The 20683-nt window shown below is 56.5% G+C and overlaps 1 protein-coding gene across 1 annotated transcript in view; it reads right to left on the bottom strand.

The window, feature by feature from the left end:
* Positions 1-18580, bottom strand: part of LRRN1 (leucine rich repeat neuronal 1) — a 40846-nt gene extending 22266 nt beyond the window's left edge. Inside the window, exon 1 of the mRNA XM_066245534.1 lies at positions 18119-18580. The gene's annotated coding sequence lies outside the window, so the exon portion shown is untranslated. The remainder of the gene's footprint in view (positions 1-18118) is intronic.
* Between the last annotated feature and the right edge of the window lie 2103 nt (positions 18581-20683).

Here is a 20683-nt window from a genome sequence, read left to right as displayed (position 1 = left end):
TCTTGTCACCTCGCACGAGTCCTTCCCAGGGCATCGCTCCGTGTTTGCACAGGAGATGGAGACCCTGTCGCGCGCGAGGCTGGGAAGTGCCACACGGTAGCCAGCCGCTACAGTGGCTCTTGATTAAACGTTCAGAACTGCAGAGGGACCACTGAAAACACAGACTCACTAGGGGCTGGTTCGGAAGGTGCCCATGTGCAGGCTGCTGACACCAGTACCAGAGAGTTTGGGACGCTGACCAAGTCAAGCGGCTCCGTTATGCCCTTGTCTGACTGGCTCCTGCTCCCGGACCAAAGTCAAGTTTGGTGTAACAGTGAAAACAATGTCTCATTAAGAAAACTGCAAATGTTTTCACATCTATTTCAGAATTTATTTTATATATTATATATATATATATTTTTTTTTATTTTTATTTTTTTTTTTGGTGAGAGGAGGGGAGAGAGTGAGGCAGACTACTGCATGCACCCTGACTGGGATCCACCCAGGAAACCCTGTCTGGGGCTGATGCTCAAGTACGGAGCTATTTTTAGCGCCTGAGGTTGACTCACTTGGAAAACCAAACTATCCTAAATGCCTGGGGCCAGGCTTGAACCAATCAAGCCACTGTCTGCAGGAGGGGAAGAGGGAGAGAAAGGGGAGACAGAGGGGTGGAGGAGGATCAGATGGTCACTTCTCTTGTGTGCCTTGACCAGGAATCGAACCCAGGATATCCATACGCCGGCTGATGCTCTATCCACTGAGCCACCAGCCAGGGCCCATTTCAGAATATTTATTGCAGTATTTTTTAACTCACAGAGAGTTCTGTACTGCTTTGTTTTGCTGTTGTTGTTGTTACATATTTTTAATCGAGTAGTATAGTGTCTGTTACCTACCTGACATTTTAACAATTTTATTAAAAAAAAAAATTAAACATCCAATATCCTTATGGTGAGAGCCTAGGCCTTTTAGCTCTGATCTAGGGGAATTTCTCTAGAGTCTGACTACTTAGCGTTTGCCAGTTAGAGGACTAAGCGTTTCAAGGTGAGCTTGGGAGGATGTCGGGCACTCAGCCCTTCCAAATGAACACTTTCCTTTAAAACCCGGAGACCGAGAGATGGAAACGTAGGCGTCGTTAGCATAAACGTTCTGCTGCTCGAGGTTAAAGACGGCAGCGGTCGGGGGAATGACCGTGTGTGCCCTTCGACTTGATGGACCACACGCACATTGTATTTCTACAGAATGCCATCTTTTTTTTTTTTTTTTTTTTTTAAAGTAGCAAAATAAAGCCATCTGTCCCGGAGCTCTAAAAATAAACTTGGCTTCAAGTTCCTTTTTTTTCTAAGTGATTTTTATACGACTGTTGGTTCTAATAAGGATTTAGGGAACTTGATTTTCTTCATCATTAGGAGAGAGAGCATGAATACAGTCTGGAGGGTGCCTGCCTGCTCAAAGTGTCCCTCTGAAGGTCTGGGGACCCTGCGCCTCTTGTAAGGTGAGTGTGTCACAATGGCCAGGGGACAGGGGTGGGGAGCCCAAAGTGGGGGTCAAAGGGGCAGCAGCGGGAGCGGGGCTCTCCCTGTGTTCTCCCAGCGCCCAGCGGGGCCCCCGGCGATGGCTCAGAGACCGGGTGACCGGCCAGAGTTCCCACAGCGCACTGGTGCGGAGGCAGAGATTAAAGCCGAGTCTGCCGCACTGTGAGGTCGGGGGTCCCGTTGGGGGTCCGCCTGCCCGACCTGTCCTCCGGGGCCTCCGGGGATCCCTGTGAGTGTACCCCCACCCTCTGTGTACATCCCAGAAAACTCAGAGATGCAGGAGGACCTTGGGGAACCAGCCGACGAGACTCGGGGAACCTGCGAGTTCATTTTCTGGGTCGCTGGAGCCTCCTGGACGGTGTTCGTTTAGTCTTTCCATCTTTCCCTCTTCCATACCCACATCTTGTCTCTGACGGGGTGGTCACTATGATGATCAACTTTTGGAAGACATATTTCTCCCGGGCCCTGATAAGCCACTCAGATTGGAATCCACCCCCCACCCTCACTCCCACCCCTCAAATCTAAAGTCTTAGTGATGCACTTATTTTTGTCCATTTTTCCCTTTTCTCTAAACCGTGGGGTCCGGGGGGGGGGTGTGGATTCTAGTTCACTAGGATTTATTTCTGGTCATCATCCAGTTTTTAAGTTGTTTTGGTAAAATTAGAATCAGGTGGACACTTCCTCCCCGAGTTTGAAATCGTTGCTTATTATAGATTCTCCGTGGTGCCAGGGGCTCCCCTACATTAGTGCGCGCCCGAGACCAAGGGCCCCAGAGTCAGGGTGACGGGGCGCACACATGGGGGGGACTGATGACGTAGTTTAGGCTTCCCGCGACCAGAGGGTGCAAAGGAACCGCCGCGGACACTGAGGTGCCCGCGTGCGTTAGAAACTGTAGCGCTTTCTATAGCCTCTCCTCTACCCACAGGCTTCATTAAGTTAAAAGTAAAGAGAATAACTCTGTAATCGAATATCCCTACCTTCACTCAGAGCCACGAAAATACGAAGTCAGCCCACGCTATGAGAAGGTCATCTGTATTCCTCTCCTCTCTAGTTTCCCGATAGAAACGGTAGTTACCTCTTGACCTTTACATACAGGAATCATCTTCTTAATGAAGTGAAACTGAAGCTGTCTCTTAGAAAGGCTGACTAAGGGAAAAAAGGTTATTTCTTAATAAGACACATTGTAGAATAGATGGCACTGCAATCTAATCTACCCAGAACTACCTGGCACCTTAAAAGTTTATTCTGCAGGGTTTTCTGTTTTTAAGGAGACACAGTTTCAACTTGGGATATTCAAATGGTTATACCATAGGGGAAAACATATATTAATTGTGGTTTATTAATACGTCAAATTACCCTGGCCAGTTGGCTCAGTGGTAGAGCGTCTGCCTGGTGTGTGGATGTCCTGGGTTTGATACCTGGCCAGGGCACACAGGAGAAGTGCTCATCTGCTTCTCCACCCCCCCTTCTCGCTTCTCTCTCTCTCTCTCTCTCTCTCTCTCTCTCTCTCTTCACTTCCTGCAGCCATGGCTCGGTTGCAGTGACTTGTCCCTGGGCGCTGAGGATGGCTCCATGGCCTCTGCCTCAGGTGTTAAGAAGAGCTCGGTTGCTGAGCAATGGAGCAACGACCCCAGATGGGCAGAGCATCACTCTCTAGTGAGCTTCTGGGGTGGATCCTGGTCAGGGCACATGTGGGAGTCTGTCTCTCTGCCTCCTCTCTCTCTCACTGAATTAAAAAAAATAATAATAATATGTCAAGTTATGTTTAAATGAGGATGATGAGGACAAGATTTAAAAACAAGACCAACACATGAAAACTGTTCTCTTGAAAAAATTAGGCAACTCGAAGTAGCAAGGGTTTGGCAACTTGGCAGAAAACATGGATAGGTAGCTTGTTTTTGCTTTGGGGTTTTTAAGTCTCAGAAATCTAGCGGCTGAGTTAGCACTCAAGAGAAAATTCTGGGTTCAGAAGTATTACCATCAACATGTGGGTGAACTCGGTACCATTCCACAAGCCTGCGTGAGTGGCAGAACGAATCAGCATAGTTTACAGAGCACTGGTTCTGTGTAGGGCCCTGGCAGAGGGGTGGGGCTCGCCAGGTGGAGGGGAGGCTATTTGCAAAGCAGTGGTGTCCTGGGTCCACGGAGTGCACTTGTTTCCAAATCCAAGTTCAGAGACATTTTGTAGTAGCTTGAAACTGGTCATGGTGGGTGTATTTACATCACGGAAATGGGCAGACCCTACACGCCAGGCTTTATCTTCTCAGAGAGCCAGCTGGTACATTTCCCAGCATACCCCCAGAGCTGCGGGGGAGGGGCATTGGTACATGGAAGAGGAGCTATGTCATGCTGAGTGAGACTTAAGGGCTGCCAGCATCAGAATGGAAATCATAGGAAGGTAAGGACTGTGCCTAATTTGGAAGGCCTTTAGGGTTTTGCTAAGGAGTTTCCTCTCGTTGATGGTACTTGGCAACTACCTGGAAGAAATCAGAGGATATATTCAAAAAGGAGAGAACAAAGAAAGTTTGAAAAGGGGACCATTTACAAGGCACAGGCAAGGTTAAGGCAAACTCACAAGGGATCGGCTGACACTCCCAAGCTAGCAACTGTAGGAAGCAGAAGCCAACAAGAAACCGGAGGGCAAAGACCCCACCCACACAGCCTGACCCCCAGAACACGGAGCCACGTGGAGAAGGCGGGTGGGTCTGGTGGGCGGGGGGCATATCCGGAAACCAGAGGGCAAAGACCCCCCCCAGAACACGGAGCCACGTGAAGAAGGCGGGCGGGTCTGGTGGGGCGGGGGAGGGGGGCGCGGATCCGGAAACCGGAGGGCAAAGACCCCACCCACACAGCCTGACCCCCAGAACACAGAGCCACGTGGAGAAGGCAGGCGGGTCTGGTGGGCAGGGGGGGGGGCGGATCTGGCCCAGTCCCATCGCCAGTGGGGGTCACTGACCACCTTTGTACAAGGCGCTGAGATACCTTCCACAAGATCAGAAGGGTCTTTCCAGCAGCTGCGTACAGAGACTGGAGAGGGGACATCGTGGGTGGCGAGCCCCACTAGGAAGCACTGACAGTGAGCCTCAGAGCGGTCGGGACACTGGCATCGGGATTGTGGTGCCAGGGGCAGAGAGGGCTGGGGGGGGGGGATCTAGGAGGCGTCACAGCTGAGGAGAGGCGGAGAGGGGGAGGGAAGAGTTAAACGTCACAGCAAGGCGGGAGCCTGGATGACTGATGAGGGACAGCAGACCAGGGCAGAGCGAGCTTGGCCTGTGCGGGCCAGCTGGTTCCCCTGTGTGCACAGAGAGAGGGCAGAGGACAGGGAGGCTGGGGAACTGGTTCCTCGGGTCCCAGTGGTAGCGGCTCTGGCCCTCTGCAGAAGGCTGTGCGGCCCCCTCTGGTACAGCCAGAGCTCGTCTGCGTCCTGGAGACCACGCCTCCTCAGGGATGGGATTTTGAGTGTGAAACCATCCCGCAGGCATTTTGGAAAGGTGAGACTGGGGTCTGGGCGCGCGGCTGTGCCCGAGAGGCACTTGGATGCTCATTCTCCCAAAGGCCCAGCGCAGAAGACCTACGACCCCAAGGGGCGCGGAGAGAAAAGTGGGTTAGCAACGCTGGGGTTCGGGGGAGCCCCAGACGCACGCCGTGACGCGCAGCGTGAGTGCGATGGACAGCTCTGTGTCCTGCTGAAAAATATCTGACTCGGTCTCCTCCACCTCCCGTGCTAGCGGCTCGGTGATCACTCGCGTGCGAACTCCGTTGCCTGTCAGTACAGAGACGGCGCTCAAACACATGAGTCGAGGGGCAGCCTGCTGGCCCGGAGTGGAGATCGTCCCTGTGTGAGGGGCCGTCCTCGCCGAGGTCAGGCAGGAGAGCAGGTCTCCACGGAGGACAGGTCAATACCAGCGAGGTTCTGGGGTCGTCAGCCCCCTAAGGACATCACTCACCACCTCCGTCTCCGGGAGGACCTGGCCCACTCCACATCGGTCCCCTCCTTGCGTGGTGACAGCAGCCCGATGTGGCTGACGGGCAGACTGTCTCATGGGGGTGGGGGTGGGGCGTGAACAAGAAGGACGTTCTGCCCGTGAGGCCTCAGCACGCCAGGTCAGAGGGGTTTGATCTCTGAGATGCTCCCAGACTAGAGTCACCACAGCGCACAGCACGCATCGTATCGCCAGCTAACCTGGGTCTGAAGTCTTAATCGAGGGTTCGTCTACAGCAGTGGTCCCCAACCTTTTTGGGGCCACGGACCGGTTTAATGTCACAAAATATTTTCACGGACCGGTCTTTAGGGTGGGACGGCTAAATGTATCACGTGACCGAGACAAGCGTCAAGAGTGAGTCTTAGATGGATGTAACAGAGGGAATCTGGTCATTTTCTAAAAATAAAACATCGTTCAGACTTAAATATAAATAAAACGGAAATAATGTAAGTTATTTATTCTTTCTCTGTGAACCGGTACCAGTCTGCGGCCCGGGGGGTTGGAGACCACAGGTCTACAATCAAAGGAAAATGTATTATGGGGTGGGGAGGGGTGGAGACCATGGGCAGCAGAAAATCAAGGATCAATTAATTTGGACACAGCCTGCCTTCACGTTCGTGTCCCTTGTATCTTTAACCGAGGGTTCGAGAGGTTAAGCCATACACCCAGGATCCACGTAGATATGAGGGAGGGCGTTGTCCCCCGCGTGCCTGTCAGCTCTGGGAGCTCGGCACGCCCTGTGCCCGTGACCCAGGCGCTGGCCTGCCACTCGACCAGCAAGGGCTCTGCACCCTTGCTCAGGCGACGGTCACCCCCAGAAACAACCCTGCTGCTCCTCCCCCCACTTCCATGAGTAGCTGCACCCCATCCGGCTCCCCCATACGCCAGGCAGACTCGCTCTCTGAGCGCTGCTCGCTCTGTCTTCTCTGAACCCCATGTGTCCTCACTCCGGAGGGAGGGGAAAGGGAGGGCTGGAGCTAGTGACCCCTCTTTGTCCTAGTCTAATCCACACTGGTCTTCTCTTGGGTCCTCAAACTCATCACGCTCCCTCGAATCTCGGGCCGTGGCTTGCGAAGCTCTCTTCAGCACCCCGGTCCCCGGAGACTTGGGTTGATGTGTCTTCTCTTAGAAGGCTGGGTGTTTTAACTTTGCCCTGTGGCCCCTGGACCTCTCTCTCCCTGGACCAAACGCAGCCATACCCGCACGCCCAGCTGTGCGGCCGCTGGATTAGCGAAGGGCTCACGCTTCATCTGTGTCGCTGACCACTGCGTCCCCTGCTCACAGAGAAAGGTCCGCACGGAGGTGGTGCTTTCCGCCTCTGCCTAGTGACGGATGGGAGTGCCTGCCGTGTGTGGGTTCAGCTTCCTAGTGAGTGCTGTCACACATGTCCCTGTAGCGGCCCCCTGGGCTCACGTCCACTCCTCCGTCCTGCAGATGTGAGGGCTTTAGGGGCCAAACCAGTGGCGTCTTCACTGAGCACACACAGCCAGCAGGTGACAGGGTAGACCTCCGGACCTGTGTCGTCGGAGCCGAGGTATTTTCTGTTTTGTTGGGAATGTCCACAGACGATCACTTAATTACTTTCCGCCCCCACCCCCCACCCCCACCCCGCCGTCCCACTTCTAATAGCACTTGATGCTCCACCTGCATTTAATGAATACTTTTTGATGACTTACCCTTTCTTGGCATCAAGTATCACAAAACCATCCCTAAGCGAGCTCAACGCTCTGTAATAACCTCCCTGAAATAAGGCGCCGACGTCTCCGCGTATAATGCGGGTTCAGGACCTGCTCATTTCTACTGCGCCACACCGGACGTGATTCTGTGACACGCACTGAGAAGCAGCCACAGGGCAGAGGGGAACAGACGCACAGGAAGGGACAGGACGGAGCTCCCTCTTGGCTCTGCGTCACCGAGCATTTGCGAAGCACCCGGTGTTCTTCTAGGCACCGGGGCCCCCGCTGGGTCAGCCAGTCCTTCCCTCCAGCTGTTAGCTGGCGGCGGTTGGTGTTGGTGGTGAATGACCATGATGGGGATAAATTATCCTAAATTAGGGAAACACACGCTGTCCTAGAACGTGAGGACGAGGAGAGGTGGGAAAACCCAGGACACAGTGACGAGCTGGGCCTGGAGGAGAAGCAAGGGACGGGGACCCAGTCTGACGCGCGGCTGTCTGTCTGAAGAGGCTGGGTGAATTCCTTATCTCCGGTGTCCTCCTTGTCTTTAGAGTGGGACAATGATCCTCCCCTGCGGGGGGGCCCTGCGCTCCCCCCCCCCCCCCCGCACACTTAGAAAGCGCCGTTCATTGGCCCGCAAGGGTAGCTGGAGGTGACTAGCTGGCTGGCTGGCTGTCCCCGGAGTACTGATATCTCCAGTTCCCGGTAAATGCAGAAGCCACCTATCCATTGCGGAGCTCTGATTAGGAGGATTAAATGAGACAACGGATATGAAGTTCTCTGCAAATAATAATGACTCCAGCTCCCAAAGAATTAAAAACATTAAAAAAAAAATGAGGCGTTCACTTCATGGTGTCCTCAACAACACTCCTCTTCGTGTGCAAGTGACAGTCTGCTGGCTGGCACAGGGGGAGAGGGTCAGTCCCAGGACTGTCCCTCTGTCACTCCACCGGGGGTCTCTTTAAGAGTCACCCCCGTCTGTCCTGCCTGGTGGCTTTCTCTCGCTTTCTGACCGACCCTGCTCCCAGGAGGACCCTGCTAGTCATCGCGCTGAGCGTTTTACACACGCCCGGCCACTCCGTGACGTCACGACGGGTCCAGCGAGGTGTAACCTTTGGTTCTCTGAAGTCAGACAGCGTCCGAAATCCAGTTCCTCTTCAGGGAATGAGAAATTTAGATGATGACGAATGAAGCCTTTCCTCTCTGGTGAGAGGACACCTGGGTGGGGGGGTACAGTATGTCCAGACAGGGAAGGGGGTGTGTGACACAGGACAGAATCCAGAAGCGAGAAGGCTCTGATGTGGTCATCGGTTCGCCAGGGTTTTCGAAGCCCTTCGGCGGCCTCACGGTGTCTCGCACGCCTGGCGCATCGGAAGCCATCCTGAGTCTCCCGCCAGGTGACAGGCAGGCGAGCCCCTGACTTCCACAGACGTCTCCTCTGAATCGTGTCCCTTAAGATCTCTCCACGTGCCTCCGAACGAGCACCGTGGGAACGCAGACGCCACCGCAGCCAGAAGTGTCAGATATCCGCATGGAACTGCCACTTCTGCTCATCGCTCCTGCCCACCAAGCCCTCGTCTTGGCCCAGAAATGGCACCAAGTGTTTCCTGGGCGTGATCTCATTGACTGAGCCGGTGACTCTCTCAGGCAGGCTCTGTGGTCACTGTCCCCGCTTTAAAGAGGGGGGGACTGAGACCCGCTGGAATCACTCCCGACCCCACACCGGGAGACGGCACTGGAACTGCTCCATCCTGTCTCGGGAGACCTGTCTGGCTGCCCACTCTCTGCCTTGCCTTGGGCTGCGCGTCCCGTGACACGTGGACCACGACGCCCGCCATCCGGAGCATCCCTGGGTCGTCAGAAGGATCGCTTCCAGCAAAAACGGCCTTTGGAAGCAAATCTCAAGCATGTTTCGTGTTGCCGGTGGTCCTGAGCTCTCGTGACGTCCTTTGGCACTACCCGGAGACCCAGCAATCTACTCATCTCCGAGGAGGTTAAAGACAGTAATGTTTCATCATCATTTTTCTGCGGTCTTTTTAATTTCTAGACATCAGCTACGCTTAAACAATGATGACACAGCTTCCTTCAACATGTTGTGGCCACGGTTTGGAGAAGGTAACAATCTCATGTGCTTTCTCCACTGAAAACCGTCATAATGCAACGTTAAAACATACTCTGTTGATCATCCCAACCTAGTTTTTTAAAGGGCAATTCAGGGACGATCGGTGAACTGGAAAGCCCAAGCCCCATTTCAAATTTCAAAGTAACGAAAATTCATCACATTTTAATCTCACACAGCCTCACATTGAGAATGGAATTACAGAGTGTTGAGGGCCGGACGGGCCGCGAGAGCCAGGCTAGTCCAACCCTTTGGTTTTACGGCGCCATTAAGGAGGAAGACACGGAGGCCAGGGCTCCAACCGAGCGGGTGCAGAGTGGGAAGGACCCCCGCTCACATCCCCACTCTGCCGCTGCGCAGCTCTGCGAGGTCGTCTGTCACCCGCAGCCCCCCAAGGCCCCCTTCTTGAAAGTGCCCCGCCTGGAGAGCAGGACGTATTCACTGAGGTTTGAATGCAGGACTCTCTCCTCTACACGTGGCCGGTAGTCATTCACTCGCTCGACAGACACTGGCACACCCTAGCTGTGTGACGTTGGGCAGGTCACTCAACTGCTCTGTGCCTTCGTTCCCTGAGCCGCAAAGTGGGTGTGAGAGGTGTTGGCAAGGATTCGCCGAGCAAATGTGCGTAAGTGCGTGGACGGCTCCCAGCACACGGCAGAGGCGCACTAGTGCCGGGCACCAGCAGGTCTCTCTCTCCGAACTGCCGCTGCGCTCAGTACCAGGGACCAGGGGGGCCCTGGGGATGTCACTTGGGAGCCCTGGGTGAGGTTTCCCTCTTCTCTGTCACAGCATCTTCTCTGCAATGGAGCGGCTCTCCACGGGGACTCTCCAGTGGGCGTGTGTGTGTGTGTGTGTGTGTGTGTGTGGGGGTGACGCCATTTGGGGACTTCCTCACTGGGCTTCAGCTCCCACACTGCCACCCTCTGTGCACGAGGGGGACACTGTCCCACCAGCACCTGCCTGCCGACTCCGTGTTCTTCCTCCGGGTGGCTTTGAGGGACCCTCACATCTCACCCTGTATGAGTATGTGAGGAGGTTGGCTGGGGTTCCAGGGACAGGCTGTCCCCGCAGGACGAGGCAGAGCTAACCACCGGGTCCTCTGGCAGTGGGACCGTCCGCGTCCTCCCTGCGGAGCCGCCGTCAGCGGGGGGAACGAGGACACTTGGCTGGGTGGCCCGCTGGCGTCTCCAGCGGCTCCGTCGCTGTCGGGTGGGTCGGTTCCGTCTGTGTCCTGAGCACTCTCCGGACAGCGCTGCCGTCCTGTGGGACTGTCCCGGGAACCGCAGAACGAGGAAGATGAAAAGAACACGGAGTCACGTAGCTCCTCAGCCCTCCTCTCAGGGGGACACACGACGCCGTCCCCAAGAAGTGAGACGTCGGTGCAGCTTCAAGTCCCCGGAGAGGCCTCTCTCCCAGACGCATTTTGATGTACAGGGCTTTGTATTTTAAAAACAAACAGACAGACTTCTCAGTGTGGACTCTACCATGTCTCCCGTGTTCTGTGCATGTGTGTGCGTGTGTACGCAGGGGTCCCTGGCCTGTCTCCTTCCCGTGACGCCTACTAGACTTGAACTCACGGAGGACAGAGCCAGGGACCAGGGCTTCCCGCCTCAGCACCACCGTGTGGACCAGACCATTCATTCTCTGCTGGGGGCAAGGGGCTCCACATCACCCTGGGCTTCTACCTCCTAGATACCAACAGTACCCCCGCCCTCCGTTGTGGCAAAAACCGACCAGCATGTCTCCAAATATTGCCAAACGCCAAACCCAGCCCTGGCTGGAAACCTCCGTGGTGGCGCTGGCGGAGTGTCCCCTTCCCACGGGGCGCTCGACAGACATCAGTAGAAGGACCCGTGAGGGACGGGCCCCGAGTGCTCACGGTGGGTTGAACGCACAGGCCGCAGGAAAACCGAGCCCGTGTCTTGGTCTCAGTCCCTCCCGTCAGGGCCACACCCAGCTGGTGCTCAGCACGCATCCCAGGTGAATGTGCTGCCCCTGGTCACCGGCAGCTCCCTGTGTCCCTCAGGAGGGTCCAGTGAGGGGGTGGGCAAGGGCCTTGTTAGGGAAAGACATTAAAAAACAAACAAACAATACAATGAAATCTCTTAGCTGTGGAATTAGAAACCCCAAAAAGTCACCTGACAAGCACACCCATCATGGCCATGTCCCCTGAACCGTCAGCTCTCTGGTTCATCATCGTACTGGGGGCAAAACGCGAATTCGTTGCAGCAGCAACACTGGGAGCCGCGGCCAGCATGCCGGGACCCTACACACACACGCAGACACGGCCAGGGAGGTGACGGCCAGGGAGGTCGTGGCCAGGGAGGACACGGTCAAGGAGGTGACGGCCAGGGAGGTGACGACCAGGGAGGACACGGCCAGGGAGGACATGGCCAGGGAAGTGACGGCCAGGGAGGTGACGGCCAGGGAGGACGCGGCCAGGGAGGTGACGGCCAGGGAGGACGCGGTCAGGGAGGACACGGCCAGGGAGGTGACGGCCAGGGAGGACACGGCCAGGGAGGACGCACAGGGAGGTGACGGCCAGGGAGCACACGGCCAGGGAGGACGCGCAGGGAGGTGACGGCCAGGGAGGATGCGCAGGGAGGACGCGGCCAGGGAGGCGACGGCCAGGGAGGTGACGGCCAGGGAGGTGACGGCCAGGGAGGACGCGGCCAGGGAGGTGACGGCCAGGGAGGTGACGACCAGGGAGGACACGGCCAGGGAGGACACGGGACATCTAGGCTGCACATCCACGTCAGTGTCAGAGCTGAGACAGGACCCGGCTACCCTGACCCCGGTGCGGCCCCCACTCCAGTGACCATTGTGGCGGAACCGCAGTGCAGCTGAGCCATACTCCGGAACACCGGGCTCACAGTTCTTCCAGAGGGGAAGGTCATGGGCGTGAAACCAGTTCCACGCCTTCCCCTCTCCCTGTCACGCTTCCTTCATTTTCCGCAGTGAGGACCCTGTCTCTGCGCTCACTGCTCCGCCGTGCGGACCGATGCTCCATCCCCAGGTCTGGTGACAGGGCACCCATGCTGTCGCTGTCCAGTGTTTCCCCATACGAACCCCAAATGTCCACGCTGGTCACCATGTCACACGGGGCCACTGTACAAAGGGGCAGCGAGTGCCTGGAGATGACTCTCTTATTTATTTATTTATTGTTGTATTTTTCCGAAGTGAGAAGCGGGAGACAGACTGCCACATGCGCCCGACCGGGATCCACCCGGCACGCCCACCAGGGGGCGACGCTCTGCCCATCTGGGGCTTCGCTCTGTCGTGACCAGAGCCACTCTAGCGCCTGAGGCGGAGGCCATGGAGCCATCCTCAGCGCCCGGGACAACTTTGCTCCAATGGAGCCTTGGCTGCGGGAGGGGAAGAGAGAGACAGAGAGGAAGGAGAGGGGGAGGGGTGGAGAAGCAGATGGGCGCTTCTCCTGTGTGCCCTGGCCGGGAATCAAACCCGGGACTTCCACACACCGGGCTGACGCTCTACCACTGAGCTAATAGGCCATGGCTGGAGATGACCCTTTAAGGGACACCCTCCCTCCCATAGAGGGCAGGCACTGTTGGAAAGGCCTTCCTTGGACATCCTGGTTGGCCAAAGGCTTGGGGTGGCCCCTTCCTGGGCGCCACCAGGGTGGGGTGGGTGCGGCTCTCCTCCCAGGACCGCCAGGGGGCAGTTCCAGGAAACAGACGAATTCACGCTTCCCCCGGACTTCACAGTGTTGTCCCCCTGCTCCCGGGTCTCTACAAAATATCTGCCACAGAAACCTTTTCACTGAGAAGGACATCGTGTCACATGGATAGTGTGAGTGTAACTATGGCAACCAAAAAAGGCCACCGACGTGTTTGTTTCATACACAAATGAGGGGACAGCTGTGGAGTCCACATGTCGGCCAGCATTATAACAGATGTGAGCCCGATTGGCCCAGGTCAGAAAATTACACCTCATTTATCTTCATCAGAGCTTTCAAGTAACGTCCCCACCCCCGGGCCAGCAGGAGCGTGGGTAGGAGGCCGTCAGCCACCCGGAGGGATGTCTGCCGTCCTCAGAGTTCAGGACCGCGTGTCCCAGCGGGGGCAGTCACACCGCCGAGGGCACCCCTGCGTCAGAGGTGCCGGACCTTGGGGTGCATCACTGCAAGTGAAGGCCTGGTTCTCCGCCCCTTGGGGACGACGTCCCTTCAGTGCTTTACGATGGTTCCATCCGAGTTCACTGCTGAGGTCACTTGTGGTCCTGGAGGCTGGGCCTCCACGGACCTTTCCGCAATCTCACTGGTTCTGATAGTGAGTTCTTCACCCACCGCTGTCATGTCAGCAACGTGGACATTGCTGAGCTGGGGTGGCGCAGTGGGTAAAGCATGGACCTTTAGAATGCTGAGGTCGCCGGTTCAAAACCCCGGGCTTGCCCGGGTCAGGGAACATATGGGAAGCAATTATGAGTTGATGTTTCATGCTCCTCCCTGCCCTCCTCTCTCTCTGTCTCAAAAATAACTAAATAAAAATGAATAAAGCGATGCGGACATTGAGGGCGGGTGGCGGTAAGAAACTGATTCAAAATCACCTCGCAGTGACTAGAGAACAGCTTACTTTCCCACCAAATAACTGGTCAGCTGGCTCATAGCAGCCTACCTTTCCGAGACTGTTCGAAAATACTCAAAAAGTAAAAAACATCATATGTAAGCCTGTATATTGTTTCTTAAAAAAGAAAAAAAGCCAAACCAGTGTAACATAAAATGGTATGTATTTTAATAATTGAAAAAAATATCATTAGCAGTTTTATAGGGTGGCCATAGGGTCTATATTACTTTCTTTTTTTTACCATCTATTGTGATGCCAGTGACAAGAAACCGTTTATTACACGTGTGTCTATGCTTTGAGACTCGGAGGCCACACCCGGTAACCTACTCTTGAGGCAGGTGAGTGATGCTCAACCAAGACCATTTAAAAAGCAAACGATATTTAAACAAGACTCTTAGCACAAATGGTTCCCCCACCCCCTACCCCCGCCCTGGTCACTCGAGTATTGAATTTTACCGATAGGTTCCTCCTTTGTCTCTATTCTGCACTTTGAGCCAAAAACAAAAGAGAAGACATGTTTTCCTGACTCCCTCTATATAATTATCATCTCATCCCGAATAAAATATTAATCAGAGCTCTATTCATGAGTTGAAGATACTTCCATTGTTCCCGGAAACCGAGCTAGGATTCTGAAATGGAGTGTGCTTTATCTCTAGATTGGCTTAACCCAAAATAAAGATGTCCAACACTACTCACTTCGAAAAATGAAATACAATGTTTGAGCCACCTTACATTAGCGCGCAAGTGAATCATGAGGAGAGCTATCATTCTGCAGCTAATACATGGCTTAAAAAAAAAAAAAAGCACATTATGAAAATCTAGTGAAAGTGGCAGCCAGGTCCAATACTTGACCCTATTTTATTTATGGCTTATGGCTTATTTACAGTGAGGTGAAAAGCCCATTGTTCTGTTTATAGTCACACCCAACCGGCATGGGGAGATTTTTCTCTGGTGCCTACAGGGTTTGTTCCCCTCAGTGTCACTGCTTTAGAACATGTGGTGACTTCGCCGGCAGTGTGGGGTCAAGAAGGTAGCCTCGCCTGACCTGTGGTGGCGCAGTGGGATAAAGCGTTGACCTGGAAATGCTGAGGTCGCCGGTTCAAAACCCTGGGCTTGCCTGGTCAAGGCACATATGGGAGTTGATGCTTCCAGCTCCTCCCCCACTTCTCTCTCTCTGTCTCTCCTTTCTGTCTCTCCCTCTCCTCTCTAAAAAAAAAAAAATGAATAATAAAAAAAAAAAGTTAGCCTTTTTTTTAAAAAAAAGAAGGTAGCCTCGGCCGGGACTACCCAGAGCGGGAGCCACGGTGGCGTTCCCCTTGCTATCTGGGAGCCCCGGCCGGTCACCAGAACCCCTTACTCGTGTTCCTGTTCAGAACCGGAGCCTGCAGTCGGAGCTGGTCTGAGGTTGTATTTGGCAGAGTGGTCCCTTCCTACTAACTGCTTTATTGCTTCCATTTACCGAGGAATGAGCGCCCAATGTCCCTTTCGTGAGACTTGCAGGATAGAGATTCCACCCGGGCGGGATCATCGCCCAAGACGAGCCCTCACAGCCATGAGGCTCGGGTCACTCTGAAGTCACCAAGGCTTGTTTCGAAACGACCCAGGTGATAGCTTGACAACAAACGGGCGTATAACCCAGTTTAGAAGCGGCGACTGTACTGCGCCACGAGCCTCCCCGCCCGTGATGCAGACGGGGTCCAGGCTGACGTTGCGTCCGAATCTGTGATAATCGCTTGCTAACTTTCTGGCTTCTCAGCAGTGCCACGGCAGAAATGCACTCTTGGCTGGCACCTTTCCTGACTTAAATGTGACTCAGGTAACTCTCCCCTGCTGGGAAAATGCTGCCTTATGTGTCAAAGTCACTGAACCAGCAAAAATAACGTAGGGAAATGTGTAAAACAGCAGAGGAATGTCTGTTGCTCCCCCCTCCCCCCCCCAACACTGAGTCCCCAAAATAATATTGGCTTTTTTTTTTTTTGGTTGTATTTTAATGTTCTCTTCAGTGAATATATAGACTACAGAGGCAAATGCTGTTCAGCGAACAGGCCCTTTTCCCCTTCAACAGAGATGCACAGAAGAGGAGGCCACCAGCAGGCTTGTCAGTGGGTGTCATCCCGGGGCTCACGGGCGGCCCCCACCCCCACCTGCTGTCCAGCAGCCCCACCTTGCCCAGAGGCGAGCGGTGCCATGGTCTAACTAGCTAGGGGGCCACGAGGCAGATGTTTCCCCTGCTCTGGGGTCCATCCCCTGACCACGTCCCCATTCCCTGTTCTGGTCCTTGACCTGAGACACTCTCGCAGGTAACTAACGAGGAACTCTGGGGTCTCATTGCCGGCGGTGCCACAAGTCTGGTGCCTTAACAACTCAACTAATCGGGACCGGGCAGTGGTCAGGCCGGTGAGACTTTCCTGTCGGCCAACCAGGACTCTCTTCCCCTCTCCAAGTGGCTCTCAGAGGAGGAAGGAGACCCAGTGCGAGCAGGACGGGAAAGTACCCCAAGAAAAGGGAAAAGACACCCTAAAAGTTGAGGGGTCCATTCAGAAACCACCTCAAACCATCCAAAGTGGGCGAAAGTCCCAGGTAGCGGGGCCAGGAGGTGCTCCGGGTTTTCAACACAACAGCCCTCCGAGAATTTGGCTCCTGGGGAAAGATGTCCGCAGAGCCATGCGGATTCCCAAACAGAAAGGCTCACACTGCCGCCTTTATCCCATGTTTCTGAAGGTCCATTGTTGACTAAAGACTCCTTGTCTTTTCACATTCCTTCATGTGAATGGATGAGGCCAGACATCTGCCAGGATCCGCTCCCATCTGCATGCAAATCAGGACACACAGGGCCCCTCAGCCAACAGCCCCACCTTCTCCCTCAAGACTAGTACTGATCCAACTACCTCCTGAACTTCCCACTCCTCCGGCCCTCGCTCTGGAAAAAAACACAAAACAACGGAGTCACGAGCGGTACCCGGGTAAGATGAACGATCCCACAGCCGATGTGCCCAAGCACATCGCAGAGACAAAACGTCCTCTCTTTCAGAAAACCCTACAAGCAAACCCCCGAGTCAGCAAGACCTGCTCCGGCATGGAATCCCAGATTCCCTTTCTGACCCGGGTCTGGCGGCCTGAGATTTAGAGGAGGGTCCTTTTTCTGGAGTCCCCGTGGCTTCTGCCTGTGTGGTCCCAATGCCTCAAAACTATTCACACCCCCTGTCATTCATTCATTCATCCATTTATTCACTCACCCACTCGGCGCCAGGTTCTGATCTCGGGGCTGCAGCCCTGAGCCCCGCAGGCAAGGTCCCCTCCCTGTCCCAGGGCGGGTGACTCTCGCAGTCTGGCACCCAGGTCAGCTCCCTCACCACCATCCCAGGCGGGACATGTTTTCCGCACCTGTCCCGGGTGCGCGGTGCCCCTTCCGCGGCTGGATTTCCACAGCCCTCCAGGCACCAGGCAGGGACTCCCCGCCCTGGCCGGCGGTGGCTGCCCACACCCCTCTCCACGCCGCACAAAGGACACAGGCTGGCAAACTTTCCTCCCTCCCCACCCGGCGGCGGCGCGGGGAGCCCAGCACAGCTCGCTCCTGGCGAGGACCGAGGCTTCCCTGACAATTCATTTCATCATCCCTGGCGGCCTCCCGAGGGAGCCCGGAGCGTGTCCGGCGAGGTCCTGTCCTCAGACCTCCCGCAGCAGAGCAGACTGTGAGGGTGTTCGGACTTCGATACACTCAGCGCCGTGTGGATGACGCCCCTTGTCCCTCTCTTTGCCCAGAAGGCCGCTGCCCGCGCTCCATCCATCCCCTTCTCTCCGCGCTGGTGCCCTTTCCCAGTCCCCGGGCGCGCTCTGCGCTCAGCTCCCCGGCTGCGTTCCCAGCGCCCGTCCCTGCAGACTCCTATCCCCGAGTCCCCAGGCATCCTCCCCCCATGTCCGTCCCCGAAAAACAGCGGACTCGCCTCCTGTCGCTGCCTGTGGCCCATTTATACCCGGCCTTCCTCGCAAACTGGCTCTCCCCGTCCCCGGCGTGGGGCTTCGGGGAAGAAGGGGCTTACTAGATCCGTTTCCCGACTTCGTCATCTTCCCCAGCTCGGCGAGCCGCGCCCCCTCGGCGCCCTGAGGCCCGATCTTATCCCGGGGTCCCCCCCAGAGCCTCTCGGGCTTGCTTGGCTGTCAAGTTTGCCTCGACCTCACCCCCCACCCCCCACCCCCGCTGCAGCTCAGACCTCCCGCCGCTGCCCAGAGGGGCGAGGGCACTTACCCCGAGGCGCGGCTGGCTGGGTGTGGGGGTGCGCGCGGACCAGCCCCGGCGGCCGCGGAGAGAGGAACAGGAGGAACAGGAGGAACGGGAGGAACGGGAGGAACGGAGGAGGCGGACCGGCGTCTCGCTCCCAACCCGCAGCGCAGCGCGCACCGGCTCCTTGGGGGCCCCCGGCACAGACCCGAGATGGGAGGCGAGGCAGCCACACGAGCAACAGCTGCCGCGTCGGCCTGGGCTCGATCCGGCTCTCGGCACCGGACAGAGGCAGGGTTGGGAAGGAGGGTAGGAGAAGTGGGGTGCAGAGGGCGGGGCAGTGTGCGCGCGGCCGGGCCAGGTCCGGAGGAAGGCGCCCGGGGCGCGGAAGGATGCTGGTGCCGCCGGCCGGCCCCTCTCCCTGCCGGAGCGCGCTGCGGGCGCGCGGGCGCACGGGCCTCGCCTGGCTCCCCGGCTCGCGGCCGGCGCCCTCGGTGCGCCCGGCTTTGTGCTCCCGGCGGCCGGCGTGCACCTGGTGTAAGCAAGGCGGTCAGCTGATGGGCTGCGCGCTGATTGGCTGCTCCGCAGTCTCCGCCCCTCGCGGAGCCCCCTCCCGGCCCCGCCGCGCACGCCGCCCCGGCCCCGCCGCGTGCTGGGGCACCATCTGTAGCCGGCCCAACAAAGGCGCCGCGCCGCGGGGCTCGGTGGCCCGGCCGCCCTTCGCCGCCGCCGCCACCACTCCGGGGAGTGCGGCCGCCGCTTTCTGTCTGGGCGACGACAGGCTGCGGCCGGGTCGGGGAGGCGCAGCGCGCGGCCGAGTCTCAGCTGAAGGCTACCGGGGGGGGGGGGGGGGCCCGTGCTGGGAGGCCAGCGCGGCACAGTAGGGCCGGATCTCTGAGCCACGTCGACTCTAACCCTTGAATCCTCGCTTTAAAATGCACGGTGGCTCCCTGGGCAGTGTGTGCATTCCTGGGTGTGCGTGCGACACGGGGCAGCGGTGGAACTGGCCTCCGCGCGCCCTTGTCGCGCACGCGGGGAAGGAGTATGACACGGATGGTGAAGCTTTTGGATTACCTTTGGTGAAACTTTGTAATCACAGCTTCTGAGCTGCTAGGTGTGAAAGTTATGTTCGGGTCAGCGGGGGACGGTCAACATGCAGGCTGGGAAGAGAGGGAGGATGACAGAGAGCAAACGGTGGAGATGGGTCTGTGGAAACCGGAGTCTCGGCTTCCACGTGGCCGGCTGAGAGCCAGGCTCCCGGAAAAGCCCTTGTCCTGGGTACTGGGCAGCGTGCTGCTAGCGGGAGCATTAGCAACCCCCTTAACTTAGCCCTGAAGGACTGGGGGCAAGTCAGGGAGGTGACATGTCTTCATGAGGTCCGCGCTGAGAACTTCCACGGAATTTGGAGGGATACATTCTTGTATAATGACCTCTGAGTTCCTTCACGATGTAGTGTAAATTTAATCCCACCCGTCAGTCATCTTCCATGTGGATCCCTGTAGCATTTCTTGGTGTCTTTCCTAGCTATCTGATAACCATCGGATGCTCTTACACAGCCGTCTGTCTGCTTTATGTTAGCCTGACATGGTCACGCAGCTACGAATGGGTCCTGGCAGAGTGGAGAAGGTAGGCACAGGGTACGAGGTCCGCGGAGAGAAGGCCCGCTATTCCGAAATGCCTGCGAATGAGTAAGGTTTAAGAATTGTCGAAGCAAGTGGAGGATGGAACCTCTCCCAAGAGTCATACTCCTGCCCCTTCCCCCCTTCCTCAGCCTGATTTACATGTGGCTCAGAGTCTGTCTGCGAGAAGGCGGATGGCTGGTGGGAATCCAGAACTCGAATGACAAGGGAAAGACAGATGGCAGGTTTCTTAGGGTCTCCTTCAGGTGGCTGGTCCTTCTCCTCGTTCCGGTTGTGGAAGGGAGCCAGTGCTGACTGCACCCTGCACGGCGGGTTTTGTGGAGGCGGCTCTGTGGTGGGGGTGCGGGTGGTTGAAGCAATTCGTGGTGGCCGGGAGTTATTCTTTGTAGGAGGGAAGATCTCTAGCAGCGCCCAGGTTTGGGAAGGGACGTCAGGGGAAGGGTATGAAGGCCAGCTAAGACAAAACCAGGTCTGTGGTTTCTGGCCCCGTGCACTCAGCTGGCCTCCAGATGAGAATGCGTGTCTGAGCTTTGAAACCGGGCCAGCCCTGCTGTCTGTCCCTGTGCTTCCGTTTAGGAGCCTGTCTGTCTGTCTGGGCAAGTCGATCACCACTCCAGTCCTCGTCTCCTTGGCTAGGAAGTAGGGTTAATCCCAGTAACTATCCCGAAGGTCCCAAAGGGTTGTTGTGCTGTTTAAGTGAGAGTAAGCATATAAAATGCTTAGTGTAATCCTTTTTGTTCTCCAAGGGGGGAAGGCATTGGGTGTTGGGGGTGGGGATGTGGGGGAGGCCCAGGCATGGAAACAGAAGGCAGAGGGTTCCGCCCCCCTCCAGGGGAAGTGGCTGTGTGTCACGTCCCTGTCCACCTGCACGGGGCCGCCTTTTTCTCACCTGCACTCAGCTTCCGTGGTATTTGCACAAGTGCCCACCCTGGGCTGCTGAGCAGTGGGACAT

Source organism: Saccopteryx bilineata, chromosome 10, assembly GCF_036850765.1.
Source record: "Saccopteryx bilineata isolate mSacBil1 chromosome 10, mSacBil1_pri_phased_curated, whole genome shotgun sequence".
NCBI classification, from domain to species: Eukaryota; Metazoa; Chordata; class Mammalia; order Chiroptera; family Emballonuridae; genus Saccopteryx; species Saccopteryx bilineata.
Note: the sequence above shows the minus strand (reverse complement) of the source record. Positions and strands in the feature narration are given on the sequence as shown.